The sequence below is a fragment of the Nestor notabilis genome, unplaced genomic scaffold, assembly GCF_000696875.1.
Source record: "Nestor notabilis isolate BGI_N333 unplaced genomic scaffold, ASM69687v1 scaffold12051, whole genome shotgun sequence".
Lineage (NCBI taxonomy): Eukaryota > Metazoa > Chordata > Aves > Psittaciformes > Psittacidae > Nestor > Nestor notabilis.
The window spans coordinates 19,677-27,176 of NW_009913392.1; the positions used below are offsets into that span (position 1 = coordinate 19,677).

General features: G+C 36.3%; 1 protein-coding gene across 1 annotated transcript in view; it reads left to right on the forward strand.

Moving 5' to 3' along the window:
* Positions 1 to 7,500, forward strand: part of LOC104412452 (chromosome unknown open reading frame, human C15orf41) — a gene marked incomplete at its 5' end in the record, with an annotated part of 96,653 nt that overhangs the window by 11,364 nt on the left and 77,789 nt on the right. The gene's annotated exons all lie outside the window — the stretch shown is intronic.

Genomic DNA, 7,500 nt, shown 5'->3' on the forward strand with positions numbered 1-7,500 from the left:
TTCTTCTAGCCTGTCTGTCCAGGCCCCTCTGAATGGCAGCCCTGCCTCCCAATTTGGTATCGTCTGCGAACTGAGGGAACGTAAACTCTTGCATTCTCCAGGTTGTTAGTAAAGATATTAAACAGGAGTAGAAATTCATAATTGCAACTCTGTAAAGAGGAAAAAGTGCAAAAACTTACAAATTTTTTAATCTTACCTTTTCTGACCTCTTTTTATTTACACTTAGAAAATAATGTAAAATACAATCTCAAGTGTCTTCTGTATGACTACCTGCTATTGATTATTAACATAATGGCAACATGTACATAAGGTTAGAATATCCTCCCACCTTCCTCTATTTTCTCTTAGGCGTTTATATAAGCAACTTCCTACAGAATGTTTTTTGGTTTGTTTTTTTTTAAAAAAGCAGTAAGGTGCAGTTTATGTGATCAAGTTGAGCAGAGCAGTGCTAGTATCCATCTCTCCTTCATTTCTGTAACACATCTGCAGTCCCCTTGCCAAGTGAAAGCAGAGCTGGAAATTAAGAATTAGAAAACAGTTCTAAAACAAGCATTCTGCAGCATTTCAAATTGCACAGTACAACTGTAATAATTAAATTTTACAAACTATGTATAATAGAAGCTTATTCAAAACTCTGACTTCAAAATTGTCTAGTATATTTACACGGCATACATATATAATCTATTTGCTCTGAGAACATTACCTAAATGTGAGTTCCTTGTATGTCAACAATCCTTAGCATACATAAAATGCATTTCAAAGTTATATCACCTAAGCTAGAAAATGCTTCATTCTTAGCTTTCAGGAGTTCTTTTCAACTTGAAGAAACTCTTACACACGAATATCAAGTTACTTAAATCTCCAGGAAATAAAATATATATTTGAATCAGTCTTATTTCACATTTTTCCTTATTACAATGTGTTTGCTACCTGATACATATACCAGAGGAATATGCTTCATCTTTCAGAAGTGTATTACCATTGACTAATTATCAGAGTGTTCTAATGCAGAATCCATGAAAGAAAGGTTTTGGTTTCAGGCTGGTAGCCTGGAGTTACGTAAAAATGCCACACAGTTTAAGAGAATTTGCTGTGCGCCTAAGAAATCTAGACATATAACAGGGCCAATCACTAGTCTTTCATGCTGTGAAAACGCTAAATGCAATGTATTGCTGATTGTAAAAGCAGTCTTGAATAGAACACAATCTTCATTTTATGTCTACTGAATACACAAAAACTTAAATAGCAGTAGGCTGCCTTCTAGTAAAAAAGTAAAGGTGCACAGTAGGTCTTGGCAATGTTCCGTTATACTTTTTTGAGTGTTTTTCCACATGGATGAGATTTTCCTCAGGCCAATTAGTATTTTACTGGGTGACTTCTGACTGTGGTCCATTAAGTTTGCATTCTAATGACTGACAGTTGATTTCACTGTTCAAAAAGATTAAATTGCATAAATTACAGTTTCTTTGCATTGGCACACATATTAAACACAGAGTCTTTAGAAAGTGTCAACATTAATACTGACCAATGATAGTGTTTCTAAGCAAGCATTTGAAGTTACTCTGAATTTTTCCATTTCTCCATCTTCCTATCTTTGAATTCATACTGATAACTCAGTATATTTTTACAAAGGCAGGAACAGGAAGTATTACCAGCTGTTTCAGCTGTGCTCCCAGAAGTAGAAGTTCTCTATCTGGAATAAAAAAATAATTTATTTTTTTATTTTTAGATACTTCCTTACTGTGTATCTTCTTCTTGACTGGGAAACATCTATGCTCCTTTAGTTGCCTTGGTGAGAATGGAAAGCCAGTAGTATAGGGACAGCTTTCAAAGCAGATTTATTGTACTCATAAAAACAAATTCTCAAAACAGAGACAAAAGATTCTTCTGCTTGTGCATCCAGAACAGATTCTGCCTCTGAAATTAGAGTACACTCCAGGTTTTTTGATCTATTTGTCAATATTTCGCTTGTTCTCCTTTTAGGAATGGAGAACTATTTTTTCTTCACTGTTAGATTGACTGTTAAGAAGCTGCTTTTTTAATTTGCCATGTAATAGTCTTGTCATGTAGGAATGCTGTTACAGAATAGGTCTCATACCTAGGTATTCAAAGCAAACTTGTCTTACAGGTAAAAATTGCTGAAGAAACTGGGCATTCGTTCTAGAATTCCAGTGTTGGATATATTTGAGCAGCTCATTTTCATCCTGTTAACTCTTGGATGAGAAAAGCCCAGTGCTACAGAAGCAGGAGGCTGAGGCTACAATGCAAATCAATGGTTTTCATGTGACCACTTTGACTATGTACTTTCAACATGAATACTGACGTTGGTGTAGTGAAGTCAGCATCCTTGGTCTTTCTTTTGTATGTGGAAAAAATACTTGTTTTAATTTCCATACATTCTGGTCAGCATGCATAACTGAAGTGAATGATGCTGACATGACCAGGTTTCTAGTCACTACACACCACCTTCTTCTTGATAATCTTGAAATACTAGCTTGTTCACTAGCCATGCTTGAGTTTTGGTCCAAATGCTACTTCCGGTTTACAAATGAAACAGTTGAACCATGAACAGGTTAATTAACTTGGCCTCAGTCCTATAGAGAACTCATGTCAAAGCAAAGACAAGGATTCAATCTTACATTTGACAGGCATGGATTTATGAGAGCTAGATACTTATGAATCCACATGTCCTTATTCCCTGCTTCCTCTTTAAACTAGAAGGGCAAAAAATGGATGAACACAAAATGAAGGGCAGTTTTTCTTTTTAACCTCTGTAAGTCTGTTGTCCACTTTTTCAGAGAAAATTCAGTAGCTTTTCTGTAACACAGAGCAAGGCTCAGTCTTCCCATTTCTGTATAAATGTCTGATGAATGCAACCACAGTACTACACTGATAAATTGGTGCTGGAGAGAATTTTTCTTGAGTCAGTATTGCTGAGAAAAGCTGTTTGCTTTCTAATCCTTAAAGTTACTTTTCTTTGGACTATTCTGGCTTCTCTTTCTAGAATATATTAGGGAAAGCCTGTGTCCTAAGAGACAAAGAACATGCTTGATGTTGAGCATGGCACATCAGTGAGCTACTTGACCATTGTCATCTCAGATTTTAGATCATGGCCCTCAACTACAGGAAGTTGTTTCTGTTTATAGAAATCGGTATCTTCAAAGTCACAGGAGGTAAACACCGTTTAATGAGAGATGCATTCTTCCCATAACAGAGTCACCAGCATCTATGTAAATATTGCTACTTTAGCGGAACTTATGAATAGCAGTGGGAATGGGCCTTGCTGTATTCTCTAAAAATGCCTTTCACTGCAAATAACCCAATTTTAAAAAAAGCAAACCCAACCAATTTAAACTTCTCTTCAGACATTCCCCTAGCATATATGCAGCACTATGCTAAAGCACAAGCATTGAATCCCTGGAACATCTTAGGACCAACTTTGTCCTGAAACTACCCCATCCATGTTCTTTGTATTGAAGGAGCTAAAAAAGCATTGCATGACTTAACTTTGCTCTACTTCTGAATGACTCTGCTTGGGCAAAAAGCATAAAAGCTAAAAAAGGTGCTGAATGCAGTGCCTGAAGGGTGTTACTGAGACATCTCAATCAAAAAACTGACTTTACAACAAAATGCAGAGTCATCTGAAAGGGACATCCAAATGTTTGACACCCTCAGAACTGTCTTAAGCAGCTAATGAAAAACATCAAAGAAAACACTGAAAAGCAATTGAAATAGCATTTAAAACCCAATGAAAAACAATGTAGTGAGGGCTGCTTTTGGGATTTTTTTTCTTTTTTTTGGCTCTCTCCTTAGGTTAGGTGTTCCAACCTTTTAGCTAAAGTAAAGCTCCTTTTTTCATTTCTTTCTTTTTGGGATCCCTTTCTCCAAAAGATGATAGAGTCTGCAAGCAGTACCTGAGTTTAATCACTTCTTTGACTAAGGAGATTGGAACCCACTATTTGAAAATCACAAGAAAATAAGCATGTCAACAAAGTATAATGTTACCAGCTGAGATGTATTCTGATTTTTAAATGAATAGTTAAACATTAGGTAGGCCAGAACATGCAAAACATTTATGTAGAACCCTCAGGCAGGAGGGGAAGAAATAGCATCCCGGCCCTACTCAGTCACATTGCTTCATGGTTGCAGCTCAGCAACACAACTCTGGGCTTCTGTGTTAAACCACAGCTGTACAAGAGAGAGACACTGATCGACTGAGGAGAGTTCACTTGGGGACCACCAGGATGGTGATGAAGGGGCTCGAGTGCTTGCCCTCCAAGAAGAGACTGAAGGAACTAGTGCTTGTTCAGCTGGGAGAAGAGATGATTTCATGGGGGGCTGAAGGGCAGCTTGCTGGTACCTATGAGGAGGTTATTAGGAAGACGGATGCAAGCTGTTGACAGCAGTGATACGGTGGTAGGATGAGAAAAAGGTGTAAATAGAAACATGAGACGAGTACAAGTTAACAACTTCAGGTAACTTTTGTGGTCTGTTAACATTACGTATTCTGCTTTTTGCTTCACTGAGATAGATGCTTATTATCTATAAAATGAATTTTGTGACAGATTTTAAAGATGAAAGTTGTCTTGTATAATTAGCCCTTGAACTTGATTTGGTAAGCCTTAAAATTATTGTGTTAAAATAATCAGTGCTGTTATCCAAAGTTTATTGCATATGTTTGACTAAAGAAAGAAACACAATCTAGGTGTGATTATTTAAGGAAAAGTTCTACAGAAGATTGAAATTGAAGGTAGTAACTGTAATTATCTAAAAGGAATTCTATTACTCTATGATAAAACTGTCAAAATAATGATTGAGGGCTCCTACAAATCATGCTGAAGATCAATAAAGCCAATCTTACGTCACAGCTTGAGAATTTAGAAGTTGTATTTTGACCTTAATTCACGATGGAGCCATTCAAAACATATTTAATAAATGGGTTATAGTACTTCTTCTTAATTAAAAATTAAAACTATTCGCAATAGTTTTCCCCAGTGAAATAAGGAATATTTTTTCCAGTCCACGTGGTGTGCACGTTATTTTACTGATTGCTTACTCTTTTTAAGGACTTACTAGTTGACTTTGATCTATTACTCGTGTACACAAAATTTGCCGTGATACCTCTCCCAAAAAATTCTTTGTGGCTCAACAACCCTGTTTGGGGTGGTTAAAAAAAAATATTAAAATCTAGTCTCTTTCTCCCTGCAATTTACTTTGTTCTATATAGGATCTCATCCTTTGTTTATTCTGCTAGTCTGAATGCCTTCCAGTAGTGTGTAAAGCTGTATGACTGCATATCTGTTATATGTTGGTTGTTTTCTCCCAAGGCGGAGAAGCATACGCAGTGAAGTGTGGTTTGGTGGGTTTTGCTGAGTTTTGTTTCAGTATACATATATAAATGTTCTGTATTTGTTAGAGAGGACAAAGTGAAAGAAATGTGCCTTTCATGGTGAGCAGGTGGGACTGGGGACTCTGTGTTCACTGCGTAGTCTCAAGTAGGCTATTGAGAAGAATCTCTGTTTCTTCCTTTCTTCACTTCCCAGTACATGTAAGTTCTTAAAGCATGAGTTCTGTTGGAGTAGACAGGTACAATCTTACACTGGCTAAAAGGTCATTTTTGTGCAGTCTTCCCGTGAAGATGGGTCAAGAGAGTATTGAGGAATGTAGATTAATTTGTTCTTTTCAAATCACTGTTCCCTGTGATGCGTGTGTCTAGCTGTTTTAGCTCATATTCCTTCAAACTGTTTTAAAAGTTGGATGAGATATGCTTTTAGTTTGGCATCTGGTCCTCAAGTATGTGCCAGAATAGATCTTTGGTAAAACGGTATTTTTTATCATCATGCAGTTAGAGCATTACTTGTCTAATTACCTTTTTTTTTTTTTTGACTGAATCATAGTATGTATTAATGTGATAATTGTCATACTGTATCAATTAGTGATCTCTTCTTAATCATTAAATTGTTTAATTTACATAAAAGTTGCTGAAGCTATGAATGCAGCCCTAGTCATAATAGGTTAAAAAAATTCACTGAGAATACATTTCTCAATTCTGTCCCCCACAGTTACAGTCTAGATGAAATGTTGCTTCTGTCCATCCTACAGCAAGGGACAACAATTCTCTGCAGTAGGCACTTAGTGATATAATGTCCCTCTATTTTTTTTTTTTTTTTTTGTGCCTTCTTAAATAAGTATTTAATTTGCCCAAGCTTTATAAGTTTTTTCCAGGCCACCACTGATTCTTTTCTGTCTTCGGACTCCTCGTACCTTCAGTAGATGTTTTTGAGATAGGATCACAGAAATGAATGTAATGGTTCCAGGGGAGTCTATGCAGGAGGTACCAGTTATAAGGAGTTTTGTGGTATTTCCAAGTCATTTCTTCTTCATCCTAATTAGAGTCAGTCATTAGGGAAATCAAAAACTTGTTTCAGCCGATTTAGAGACTAGTAAAATGTATAAATAACTGACCTCTTTCTTCCACTATGTATTACTGGATGCTGTGATTTAGGAATATTTTCTAACTTGGACTCAACTCTAGTTCAAGAAATAGAAATGGCTGTTTAAAATAATTTTTAATTAATATTTTGAATCTTTAGTAATACAATTGCTCCTAAGCTGATCTTCAAGTCTCTAGACTTTCTTGCTTGTCTCAAGTTCCCAAATCAGAATTCTGTCTACATTCCTGAAGAACTTTTTTCTTTCTCCCTAATTTGGGACTGATTCTGTTTTTTCTCAGTGCTTTCCCTAGCTGTTCCCACATTACAGAACTGTTTGCTTGCATTCAGTATCAAGAATTGCACATTTTACAGTTAGGTTTTTTTCAGATTGGTAAACGATTCAGTAGACAGAATGAAGAGACATGTTTCACTTACAGAATTCTTCTTCTCAGTCTGCTATGGAAGCATGTATTCATTTAGCCATAATCTTATGCTCTGAAATCTCTTTCATTAAGTTAAATGAGGGCCCAGCTCTGTAAAGACTTACACAAGGCCATCATGTACTTCGTCTGAAACTTGCAGCTATGCGGAGCTACAGCTTTTCAATAGGTGCTAGTTTACTCAGATGCACCTGCAGGAACATAACCTGAGTTTGCCACATTTGAATCCTCTGTAACCTCATCGCTTACTTTTGTTAGGTCCTTACAAAACATTTTAAACAACCTGATTTATTATGTGTCAGCTTATGTCATGCCACTGTTAACTTTTGCTATGAGGAAATGGACATGTATTTCTGCTTGTTCTCAGAATCTAATCACTGACAGGGCTTTGGGATTTTTCTTTGTGTGTGACTACTGTGTTTCCTTGGCTGCTACTAATGAACTTTAAGAAAGATTTTTTAGAACAATCTTTTTTTTAATTCAGTTTTCTTTCTTATGGCATGTCCAAAAATTGCAAGAGGTTAGGGATGTTCAGCTTTCCTTTATGCAATGGTATTGGTCATTCCTTAGTGTATCACAGTCACTTAAGTACTTGTTAGAGTGATCATTAAAAACATAATGTACTG